The sequence below is a fragment of the Protomyctophum parallelum genome (assembly GCF_964188405.1).
Source record: "Protomyctophum parallelum genome assembly, chromosome: 18".
In the NCBI taxonomy this organism is placed as follows: Eukaryota; Metazoa; Chordata; class Actinopteri; order Myctophiformes; family Myctophidae; genus Protomyctophum; species Protomyctophum parallelum.
In genome coordinates, this window is record NC_139716.1 from 44,878,618 (window position 1) to 44,892,072 (window position 13,455).

The following is a 13,455-nucleotide window of genomic DNA, read 5'->3' on the forward strand; positions in this document are numbered from 1 at the left end:
TTTATTTGTTGACTATAAATTGTCTTAGTTTTAGTCGTCACATAGCTTAGTTTCCATTTCGTTTTCATCGGTGAAACAAGGTAGTCGATGAACATCTTTTTGTCACAGTCGCCTATTAGTCGACGCTGCATCCATCCATGCAGACAAAAACAATTACAATCTTTCGTCTTTTATACTGTAGTATGAACTGGCTTTTATAACTGGCTTTTATAAAGCTACACGACAAAAAAGATCAAATTGATGCATTGAAGCCGGCCGGGGCGCCTGATGGAGGGGAAAGGAACTGGTTGGAATAACGTGTTCCTTCCACGCGCTACGTCCAACCAGGGAAACTCCCCCCTGTCAGGTGTAAAAGGAGCAACTTGGACACTCAGGCATGAAGGAAGCATGAGTTCAAGTCCGTTGCTCTCCCCTTGTCCCCCATATATGGGGACTAGGTTGGTCTCCCCTTGTCCCCCATATATGGGGACTATAGGTTGCTCTCCCCTTGTCCCCCATATATGGGGACTAGGTTGGTCTCCCCTTGTCCCCCATATATGGGGACTAGGTTGGTCTCCCCTTGTCCCCCATATATGGGGACTAGGTTGGTCTCCCCTAGTCCCCCATATATGGGGACTAGGTTGGTCTCCCCTTGTCCCCCATATATGGGGACTAGGTTGGTCTCCCCTTGTCCCCCATATATGGGGACTAGGTTGGTCTCCCCTTGTCCCCCATATATGGGGACTAGGTTGGTCTCCCCTTGTCCCCCATATATGGGGACTAGGTTGGTCTCCCCTAGTCCCCCATATATGGGGACTAGGTTGGTCTCCCCTTGTCCCCCATATATGGGGACTAGGTTGGTCTCCCCTTGTCCCCCATATATGGGGACTAGGTTGGTCTCCCCTTGTCCCCCATATATGGGGACTAGGTTGGTCTCCCCTTGTCCCCCATATATGGGGACTAGGTTGGTCTCCCCTTGTCCCCCATATATGGGGACTATAGGTTGCTCTCCCCTTGTCCCCCATATATGGGGACTATAGGTTGCTCTCCCCTTGTCCCCCATATATGGGGACTAGGTTGGTCTCCCCTTGTCCCCCATATATGGGGACTAGGTTGGTCTCCCCTTGTCCCCCATATATGGGGACTAGGTTGCTCTCCCCTTGTCCCCCATATATGGGGACTATAGGTTGCTCTCCCCTTGTCCCCCATATATGGGGACTATAGGTTGCTCTCCCCTTGTCCCCCATATATGGGGACTAGGTTGCTCTCCCCTTGTCCCCCATATATGGGGACTATAGGTTGGTCTCCCCTTGTCCCCCATATATGGGGACTAGGTTGGTCTCCCCTTGTCCCCCATATATGGGGACTAGGTTGGTCTCCCCTTGTCCCCCATATATGGGGACTAGGTTGGTGGAGGGTGTGTAGAGCCCAGGATCACGTTAGATGATTGACACAGGGGTGAAAAATGGGTTACAAAAATCGTGGGATAAGAAATATAGTTGCTTTGACGCCTTGTGTTGACTTTTCACAGCTCTGCTGGAAGAACGGTCTCGGGCCGCGGAGTTCCTCGGGCCGCGGCTGGCGGCCAGAGAGAAGCGCTCCCCACCCGAGTGGGGCGGGCCGAGGGGGGGGGAAGAGGAGGAGGAGGAGAGCCACGAGACCGCCGAGGAGACCACGATGAAGACCTCTGAGGAGACCGCGATGAAGACCTCTGAGGAGACCATGACGATGCCAGAGCTCCACGGGAACCATGATGTGAGTCCATTGATTGATGAATGTATGTATTAACTAAAATGTTAGGAAGGGACTAGTGGACAACAGATCCAGTATAAGTCATTTTACACTTGATTGCATGCTGAAAATAGCCGATCTACAAGCTAACAAGCTTGTGAGCTTGTAGATCTGCTATTTTCAGCAAGTGTAAAAACACTCATTACGACGGCATCAAGACCGCCGTAAATACATTTTAGTCGACTAAATCAACTGTAGATTTAGTCGACTAAAATCTTATGACATTTAGTCGACTAAAACTAGACTAACACACTAAGACATTCCAGGTGACTAAAATGTGACTAAAACTAAATTAAGTTTCAGTCCAAAGACTATGACTAAAACTAAAATAGAAATCTGCTGCCAAAAACAACACTGGTCCCTTCCTAACATTCTAGTCTAGTTTCTGTTGGCGAAATTGTCAATACATTTAGTCTTAGTTTTAGTCGTCGTAAAGCTTAGTTTTCATTTAGTTTTCCTCAGTGAAAAAAAAGGTAGTTGACGAACGTTTTCCGTCTTGGTTTTATAGTCGACAAAAAACAACACTGAATCCTTCCTGGACCTGGAACGCGTCTGTGTCAATTCAGCGTTTAACCATAACCATTATTTATTCATTTTTTCCTTGATGACTAAATAGGCTAATTTTAGAAAAATCGAAGAACGACTGACATAGAAACATAGCTTTATCAGAAAACTGTCAGGATGTAGAAGAACATGTATAGAATCTGATCTTACTTGTCATGTAAACAGGAGGGGGGGGGAGGGGGGGGGGGGTGGCTAGGGGCTCTGTTGAAACTTGGCCGTTACCCATACCCTGGGGAGGGGGAGGGGGAGGGGGAGAGGGGGGGGGGGGGTAAATGGACCTATATACTTCCTTCACAGAGAGAGATGTTTATCGTTGTGTGAAACCGTAGAGGATGAGTGAATTAACCGGTTTAGGCCTGGCGTCGACGTTTAAAAAAATGTCTTCTAAATCAGACGGTTTCTATGTGTCAGTGGTTTCTATGTCAGTGGTTTCTATGTGTCAGTGGTTTCTATGTGTCAGTGGTTTCTATGTGTCAGTGGTTTCTATGTGTCAGTGGTTTCTATGTGTCAGTGGTTTCTATGTGTCAGTGGTTTCTATGTGTCTGTGGTTTCTATGTGTCAGTGGTTTCTATGTGTCAGTGGTTTCTATGTGTCAGTGGTTTCTATGTGTCAGTGGTTTCTATGTGTCAGTGGTTTCTATGTGTCAGTGGTTTCTATGTCAGTGGTTTCTATGTGTCAGTGGTTTCTATGTGTCAGTGGTTTCTATGTCAGTGGTTTCTATGTGTCAGTGGTTTCTATGTGTCAGTGGTTTCTATGTCAGTGGTTTCTATGTGTCAGTGGTTTCTATGTGTCAGTGGTTTCTATGTGTCAGTGGTTTCTATCTGTCAGTGGTTTATGTGTGTCAGTGGTTTCTATGTGTCAGTGGTTTCTATGTGTCAGTGGTTTCTATGTGTCAGTGGTTTCTATCTGTCAGTGGTTTATGTGTGTCAGTGGTTTCTATGTGTCAGTGGTTTCTATGTCAGTGGTTTCTATGTGTCAGTGGTTTCTATCTGTCAGTGGTTTATGTGTGTCAGTGGTTTCTATGTGTCAGTGGTTTCTATGTGTCAGTGGTTTCTATGTGTCAGTGGTTTCTATGTCAGTGGTTTCTATGTGTCAGTGGTTTCTATCTGTCAGTGGTTTATGTGTGTCAGTGGTTTCTATGTCAGTGGTTTCTATGTCAGTGGTTTCTATGTGTCAGTGGTTTCTATGTCAGTGGTTTCTATGTCAGTGGTTTCTATGTGTCAGTGGTTTCTATGTGTCAGTGGTTTCTATGTGTCAGTGGTTTCTATGTCAGTGGTTTCTATGTGTCAGTGGTTTCTATGTGTCAGTGGTTTCTATGTGTCAGTGGTTTCTATGTGTCAGTGGTTTCTATGTGTCAGTGGTTTCTATGTGTCAGTGGTTTCTATATGTCAGTGGTTTCTATGTCAGTGGTTTCTATGTGTCAGTGGTTTCTATGTGTCAGTGGTTTCTATGTGTCAGTGGTTTCTATGTCAGTGGTTTCTATGTGTCAGTGGTTTCTATGTGTCAGTGGTTTCTATGTGTCAGTGGTTTCTATGTCAGTGGTTTCTATGTGTCAGTGGTTTCTATGTGTCAGTGGTTTCTATGTCAGTGGTTTCTATGTGTCAGTGGTTTCTATGTGTCAGTGGTTTCTATGTGTCAGTGGTTTCTATGTGTCAGTGGTTTCTATGTGTCAGTGGTTTCTATGTCAGTGGTTTCTATGTGTCAGTGGTTTCTATGTGTCAGTGGTTTCTGTGTGTCAGTGGTTTCTATGTGTCAGTGGTTTCTATGTGTCAGTGGTTTCTATGTGTCAGTGGTTTCTATGTGTCAGTGGTTTCTATGTCAGTGGTTTCTATGTGTCAGTGGTTTCTATGTGTCAGTGGTTTCTATGTCAGTGGTTTCTATGTGTCAGTGGTTTCTATGTGTCAGTGGTTTCTATGTGTCAGTGGTTTCTATGTGTCAGTGGTTTCTATGTGTCAGTGGTTTCTATGTCAGTGGTTTCTATGTGTCAGTGGTTTCTATGTGTCAGTGGTTTCTGTGTGTCAGTGGTTTCTATGTGTCAGTGGTTTCTATGTGTCAGTGGTTTCTATGTGTCAGTGGTTTCTATGTGTCAGTGGTTTCTATGTCAGTGGTTTCTATGTGTCAGTGGTTTCTATGTGTCAGTGGTTTCTATGTCAGTGGTTTCTATGTGTCAGTGGTTTCTATGTGTCAGTGGTTTCTATATGTCAGTGGTTTCTATGTGTCAGTGGTTTCTATGTGTCAGTGGTTTCTATGTGTCAGTGGTTTCTCTGTGTCAGTGGTTTCTATGTGTCAGTGGTTTCTATGTGTCAGTGGTTTCTATGTGTCAGTGGTTTCTATGTGTCAGTGGTTTCTATGTCAGTGGTTTCTATGTGTCAGTGGTTTCTATGTGTCAGTGGTTTCTATGTCAGTGGTTTCTATGTGTCAGTGGTTTCTCTGTGTCAGTGGTTTCTATGTCAGTGGTTTCTATGTCAGTGGTTTCTATGTGTCAGTGGTTTCTATGTGTCAGTGGTTTCTATGTGTCAGTGGTTTCTATGTGTTTCTATGTGTCAGTGGTTTCTATGTGTCAGTGGTTTCTATGTCAGTGGTTTCTATGTGTCAGTGGTTTCTATGTGTCAGTGGTTTCTATGTGTTTCTATGTGTCAGTGGTTTCTATGTGTCAGTGGTTTCTATGTCAGTGGTTTCTATGTCAGTGGTTTCTATGTCAGTGGTTTCTATGTGTCAGTGGTTTCTATGTGTCAGTGGTTTCTATGTCAGTGGTTTCTATGTGTCAGTGGTTTCTATGTCAGTGGTTTCTATGTCAGTGGTTTCTATGTGTCAGTGGTTTCTATGTGTCAGTGGTTTCTATGTCAGTGGTTTCTATGTGTCAGTGGTTTCTATGTGTCAGTGGTTTCTATGTGTTTCTATGTGTCAGTGGTTTCTATGTGTCAGTGGTTTCTATGTCAGTGGTTTCTATGTGTCAGTGGTTTCTATGTGTCAGTGGTTTCTATGTGTCAGTGGTTTCTATGTCAGTGGTTTCTATGTGTCAGTGGTTTCTATATGTCAGTGGTTTCTATGTGTCAGTGGTTTCTATGTCAGTGGTTTCTATGTGTCAGTGGTTTCTATATGTCAGTGGTTTCTATGTGTCAGTGGTTTCTATGTCAGTGGTTTCTATGTCAGTGGTTTCTATGTGTCAGTGGTTTCTATGTGTCAGTGGTTTCTATGTGTCAGTGGTTTCTATGTGTCAGTGGTTTCTATGTGTCAGTGGTTTCTATGTCAGTGGTTTCTATGTGTCAGTGGTTTCTATGTGTCAGTGGTTTCTATGTGTCAGTGGTTTCTATGTGTCAGTGGTTTCTATGTGTCAGTGGTTTCTATGTGTCAGTGGTTTTCTATGTCAGTGGTTTCTATGTGTCAGTGGTTTCTATGTGTCAGTGGTTTCTATGTGTCAGTGGTTTCTATGTGTCAGTGGTTTCTATGTGTCAGTGGTTTCTATGTGTCAGTGGTTTCTATGTCAGTGGTTTCTATGTGTCAGTGGTTTCTATGTGTCAGTGGTTTCTATGTGTCAGTGGTTTCTGTGTCAGTGGTTTCTATGTGTCAGTGGTTTCTATGTGTCAGTGGTTTCTATGTGTCAGTGGTTAATTTCATGATTCCATGTCAAAGTGATCTGTAATTGGCCGCTGACCTCTATCTGAAAACATGTTGTAGAAGCAAAGATTTGAGTTAAAAAAAAAACATTCGCTCTGAAAGAATAGAATATAATATTCAAAGAGATCGACCACATTTTCACGATTTTTCAAAACTAGCAGATCTACAAGCTCACACAGCGCTCATGATCTCAGATCTACAAGCTCACACAGCGCTCATGATCTCAGATCTACAAGCTCACACAGCGCTCATGATCTCAGATCTACAAGCTCACACAGCGCTCATGATCTCAGATCTACAAGCTCACACAGCGCTCATGGCACCGAGTGCCGCGCTATATGAGCTTGTGTAGATCTGCTATTTTTCAATAGTTAAAGTATAACACGATGCTTAAAACACCCAAAGGGGGGTTCCCGTCCTGAGTGAATTAAGCAGCGTTCCAACTCTGGTGTCGGACTGAGATCGGCCTCCAGCAGACTGAAGCTCTCTGTGTTCCACCTGTAATCTGACCCCCTCTAGGACGGCACGGAGCGCTTCAGCCTTTAACTCATCGATTGCGCAAAACGCTCTAAAGCGTTTTATTAATCTCGAGCGCCGTCTGCGCATCACGCTCTAAAGCGTTTTATTGGTGTTTTTACTGTATACTGTACATCAACTTCTCTGACGCCCGGACAACACATAATGTAACACTGATCATCTCCAGAAAGATCCGCTGTGAGATCCGGGAGTTTAAAGCCCCCCACCTCCTGAAAAGAGGCCTGGTCTAACCACATTCCAGGCATGCCGTATCCATTACGACGTACTGGGGAGGCGGCATCGCCGTCCTGCACACGGCATAGACCAACGCAGATCAGGGGATCTAAAATGGAGCTACCCATTTTCTAGTGTGTGTGAAATTTGTGAATACACTCGATTACCCTTCCCCTCCTGTTTCTACATGGTTTCTCCCGAGGCATCTCTCCATCGCATTACAGTTTCTTCCCCCCCCCCCCACTCATTCACACAGATCCACTCGACACAGCCCTCTCTAATTCTTTCCAACGACAACTCACCGGTCTGCCGCCTCATTCTCGGAAATATAAACCCGTATATAAACCAAGAATAATCTCCAACGGTCGATCGCCATTTCACGGACAGGTATACGCGAAACGAATGACGTATTCTCGAAGGACCGCCATAGGAGAAGCAGTATACATCTGACCAACTGTCTTTTTTTCGCCGTCGCGTCAGCCATGTTTGGACAAAGAAGCAGTATACTAGGCTAGCAGATATCACACCGTGGAACCCCCCCCACACTGCGAGTTGCGATCGATCGTTTTGCAGTTTGCAATGCTACTCTCATTCTCGGAAAAAAGATTCTCGGCAGTTGATCACCATAATCGCCATAGCGCCTTCGCCAGCCAATTGCAGTGATAAGGCGTCTGGGACGTAATCGACCCGTTTGTAATGGATAACTAATACAATCCTAAGCTGCGGAAGCCATCGTGTTGTCTGTCATTTTGTCGAAATCACAGCCAGCCGGGCTACGCTTATCGCTCCTGTGGTTCATGTCCAGACATGTCGTGGAACCCCCCCCCCCCACTGCGAGTTGAGTCGCTCCTGTGGTTCATGTCCAGACATGTCAACCTCTCAAGTCACTGTTATGCTATCAAACGATCTGTTGATTTTGTTTACTGAGACAATGATCACATATGTGCATAGAATCATCATCATCATGACGTTATCATGACAGGCAGATATAAACATAAATAAATTATCATATACATACTACACACTGAATGAAAGCCCTAAATGTCTAATTTTAGGAGGAAAACAAATAAAATACACATATCCCATATACTGTTTGTCAATACTAGACTATTGAATCCATTTCATTTATAAAATTCTCTTTTTCAGAGAGAACTTTAGCCCATTCTGACCTGAGATCAGATTCATACGAGGTTTCCACTGGACACACACTGGTCTGATTAGAGAAAGCATGGACCTATATAACTATTATTCACAAAATAAGGCATATAGCGACATGTACATACTATATACCGTATGAAACAGAAGACTCTCTGCTTTCATAAGAAAAAAACTAATACTGTAATAATAATAAAAATCACACCCATGTGAAGTGAGCAGTGCAATGTTGTGAAGTGAGCAGTGCAACATTGCACTGCTCACTTCACAGGGGTGTGATTTTCATTATTATTACAGTAGAAGTATTTTTCTTATGAAAGCAGAGAGTCTTCTGTTTCATACGGTATATAGTATGTATAGGCCTTATTTTGTGAATATTTAGTTGTCAGTTCCTTGTCTTGTCTAAAATACTCTGAGGATTTCAGAAAATGCATGGACCTGAAGAACCATTATTCACAAAATAAGGCCTATAGCGACATGTACATACTATATACCGTATGAAACAGAAGACTCTCTGCTTTCATAAGAAAAATACTTCTACTGTAATAATAATAAAAATCACACCCATGTGAAGTGAGCAGTGCAATGTTTGCACTGCTCACTTCACAGGGGTGTGATTTTTATCCATGCATTTTCTGAAATCCTCTCTGGTGGGCGCAAGCTGCATTCAACAGCCAATTACTGACAAACTATACATGGGACCATGTGTATTTGTTTTCCTCCTAAAAGTAGACATTCAGGGCTTTCATTCAGTGTGTAGTATGTATATGATATTATTTGTGTTCATTTTTATATCTGTCTGTCAATGTCTGTCAACTTCAACCTTCCATATCTCTGCTGTTTTTTCAAAAGAGCAGCGTGCAGTGAAAAGCAGGTTTTAGAAAAAGGTCAATATCTCCAGAATGGAAGATGGTAGAATCATATATATTTTTTTTAATTGAAGTGGACTAGTTTGGCTTCCTTTTGATTTATGCAATGTGCGATGTGCTATAAGAGGCCCCTCGCTGTGGGCCCCTAAAAAGTTAAAAAGTCCAATGTTAATCGCTTAGCAGAAGCAATCCTGAGTAGAATTTCAAAAGTTAGCAATCAATGTGTTAACAACCACTTTAATAACCACACATTATTATTTAAAACTTTTAGCTGTTGAAAAATAGCAGATCTAAAGCGAACGATACTGTGTCGGCATCGACCCTTAATAATGAAACTGTCAGGATGTAATAGACATTTTTAGAATCTGATCTCAGGTCAGAATGGGTTAAAGGACAACTTTAGTTGTTTTCAACCAAGGTTCATGTTTTAGGTTGTCATTAGAGAAAGTTCATTTTTTTTTTCATTTGCTGCTTTCTTTTGTTTTGGGGATTTTAGCTGTTTTTGACAGGGGGGCGGGGGCATTCGAGCATGTGGGCTAAATATGTATTATTTTACAACATTTTATAGCGATTTCTTATTTTTATTATTTACTATAGTCCTAATAAACCCCAGGAAATTACATCTGGCCACAGAAGATCACAGGATCTACTGAATGTGAAGGTAGCCTACTGGGGGAAGGCTTATACTGTGTGTATAGGCTGAATATGTCAAGTTTGTCACATTCAGTAGATCCTGTGATCTTTTGTGGCCAGATGAAATTTCTTGGGGTTTATTAGGACTATAGTAAATAATAATAAAAAACATTACATAACATTTTGTAAAATAATACATATTTAGTCCCATGCTCGAATGCCCCCGCCCCCCTGTCAAAAACAGCTAAAATCCCTAAAACGAAAGAAAGCAGCAAATGAATAAAATTTAACACTCATCTTTTAGTTTCTCTAATAACAACGTAAAACATGAACCTTGGTTGAAAAAAACTAAAGTTGTCCTTTATTGTCATATCGGTATCGGTGAATATGCCAGTCTAACCAGTGATCCCACACAGGGGTAAGGGGTCGACACTATGCCAGTCTAACCAGTGATCCCACACAGGGGTAAGGGGTCGACACTATGCCAGTCTAACCAGTGATCCCACACAGGGGTAAGGGGTTAACACTATGCCAGTCTAACCAGTGATCCCACACAGGGGTAAGGGGTCGACACTATGCCAGTCTAACCACCGATCCCACACAGGGGTAAGGGGTCGACACTATGCCAGTCTAACCAGTGATCCCACACAGGGGTAAGGGGTCGACACTATGCCAGTCTAACCAGTGATCCCACACAGGGGTAAGGGGTCGACACTATGCCAGTCTAACCAGTGATCCCACACAGGGGTAAGGGGTCGACACTATGCCAGTCTAACCACCGATCCCACACAGGGGTAAGGGGTCGACACTATGCCAGTCTAACCAGTGATCCCACACAGGGGTAAGGGGTCGACACTATGCCAGTCTAACCAGTGATCCCACACAGGGGTAAGGGGTCGACACTATGCCAGTCTAACCAGTGATCCCACACAGGGGTAAGGGGTCGACACTATGCCAGTCTAACCACCGATCCCACACAGGGGTAAGGGGTTGACACTATGCCAGTCTAACCAGTGATCCCACACAGGGGTAAGGGGTCGACACTATGCCAGTCTAACCAGTGATCCCACACAGGGGTAAGGGGTCGACACTATGCCAGTCTAACCAGTGATCCCACACAGGGGTAAGGGGTCGACACTATGCCAGTCTAACCAGCGATCCCACACAGGGGTAAGGGGTCGACACTATGCCAGTCTAACCAGTGATCCCACACAGGGGTAAGGGGTCGACACTATGCCAGTCTAACCAGTGATCCCACACAGGGGTAAGGGGTCGACACTATGCCAGTCTAACCAGTGATCCCACACAGGGGTAAGGGGTCGACACTCTGGCAGGTAAATAAAATGTTATGACATGTGGAGTTTGCTTTGGAGTTTAGCCAAACTGCAAAGTGCACATTTGAGTGAGGAGTCTGCTATAAACACAACACCAGATATATAGCTAGATAGCTATAAACACAACACCAGATATATAGATAGATAGCTATAAACACAACACCAGATATATAGATAGATAGCTATAAACACAACACCAGATATATAGCTAGATAGCTATAAACACAACACCAGATATATAGATAGATAGCTATAAACACAACACCAGATATATAGATAGATAGCTATAAACACAACACCAGATATATAGCTAGATAGCTATAAACACAACACCAGATATATAGCTAGATAGCTATAAACACAACACCAGATATATAGCTAGATATCTATAAACACAACACCAGATATATAGCTAGATATCTATAAACACAACACCAGATACATATACTAGATATCTATAAACACAACACCAGATATATAGATAGATAGCTATAAACACAACACCAGATATATATACTAGATAGCTATAAACACAACACCAGATATATATACTAGATAGCTATAAACACAACACCAGATACATAGCTAGATAGCTATAAACACAACACGAGATATATATACTAGATAGCTATAAACACAACACCAGATATATATACTAGATAGCTATAAACACAACACCAGATACATATACTAGATATCTATAAACACAACACCAGATATATAGATAGATAGCTATAAACACAACACCAGATATATATACTAGATAGCTATAAACACAACACCAGATATATATACTAGATAGCTATAAACACAACACCAGATACATAGCTAGATAGCTATAAACACAACACCAGATATATATACTAGATAGCTATAAACACAACACCAGATATATATACTAGATATCTATAAACACAACACCAGATATATAGATAGATAGCTATAAACACAACACCAGATATATATACTAGATAGCTATAAACACAACACCAGATATATATACTAGATAGCTATAAACACAACACCAGATACATAGCTAGATAGCTATAAACACAACACGAGACCACTCAAGTCTAAATGGGCTAATCGGACCCCCCAGGGAGCACTCAGGCGTTGACATGCCAGCCTGGAGACAAAGTGAAGGCCGGGGCCGTTAACATGGACTCTGTAGCTTTAGTGCACCTGCTGCTGAGATCAGATGACCAGCCGTGAACACCACTAGACAGCAGGAATGGGATCCGTTTCACTCGGCTAACAGCCAGGACATTTAACAACTATAACAGCCAGGACATTTAACAACTATAACAGCCAGGACATTTAACAACTATAACAGCCAGGACATTTAACAACTATAACAGCCAGGACATTTAACAACTATAACAGCCAGGACATTTAACAACTATAACAGCCAGGACATTTAACAACTATAACAGCCAGGACATTTAACAACTATAACAGCCAGGACATTTAACAACTATAACAGCCAGGACATTTAACAACTATAACAGCCAGGACATTTAACAACTATAACAGCCAGGACATTTAACAACTATAACCGCCAGGACATTTAACAACTATAACAGCCAGGACATTTAACAACTATAACAGCCAGGACATTTCATTAGACCTACTGTTTTAACAACTATAACAGCCAGGACATTTAACAACTATAACAGCCAGGACATTTAACAACTATAACAGCCAGGACATTTAACAACTATAACAGCCAGGACATTTAACAACTATAACAGCCAGGACATTTAACAACTATAACAGCCAGGACATTTAACAACTATAACAGCCAGGACATTTCATTAGACCTACTGTTTTAACAACTATAACCGCCAGGACATTTAACAACTATAACAGCCAGGACATTTAACAACTATAACCGCCAGGACATTTCATTAGACCTACTGTTTTAACAACTATAACCGCCAGGACATTTAACAACTATAACAGCCAGGACATTTAACAACTATAACCGCCAGGACATTTCATTAGACTACTGTTTTAACAACTATAACAGCCAGGACATTTCATTAGACCTACTGTTTTAACAACTATAACAGCCAGGACATTTCATTAGACTACTGTTTTAACAACTATAACAGCCAGGACATTTCATTAGACCTACTGTTTTAACAACTATAACAGCCAGGACATTTCATTAGACCTACTGTTTTAACAACTATAACAGCCAGGACATTTCATTAGACTACTGTTTTAACAACTATAACAGCCAGGACATTTCATTAGACCTACTGTTTTAACAACTATAACAGCCAGGACATTTCATTAGACCTACTGTTTTAACAACTATAACAGCCAGGACATTTCATTAGACTACTGTTTTAACAACTATAACAGCCAGGACATTTCATTAGACCTACTGTTTTAACAACTATAACAGCCAGGACATTTCATTAGACTACTGTTTTAACAACTATAACAGCCAGGACATTTCATTAGACCTACTGTTTTAACAACTATAACAGCCAGGACATTTCATTAGACCTACTGTTTTAACAACTATAACAGCCAGGACATTTCATTAGACTACTGTTTTAACAACTATAACAGCCAGGACATTTCATTAGACAACTGTTTTAACAACTATAACAGCCAGGACATTTCATTAGACTACTGTTTTAACAACTATAACAGCCAGGACATTTCATTAGACTACTGTTTTAACAACTATAACAGCCAGGACATTTCATTAGACCTACTGTTTTAACAACTATAACAGCCAAGACATT

General features: G+C 42.1%; 1 protein-coding gene across 1 annotated transcript in view; it reads right to left on the reverse strand.

The window, feature by feature from the left end:
* Positions 1 to 2,109: 2,109 nt before the first annotated feature.
* Positions 2,110 to 13,455, reverse strand: part of ctsz (cathepsin Z) — a 241,514-nt gene continuing 230,168 nt past the window's right edge. Inside the window, exon 7 of the mRNA XM_083789061.1 lies at positions 2,110 to 2,131. The gene's annotated coding sequence lies outside the window, so the exon portion shown is untranslated. The remainder of the gene's footprint in view (positions 2,132 to 13,455) is intronic.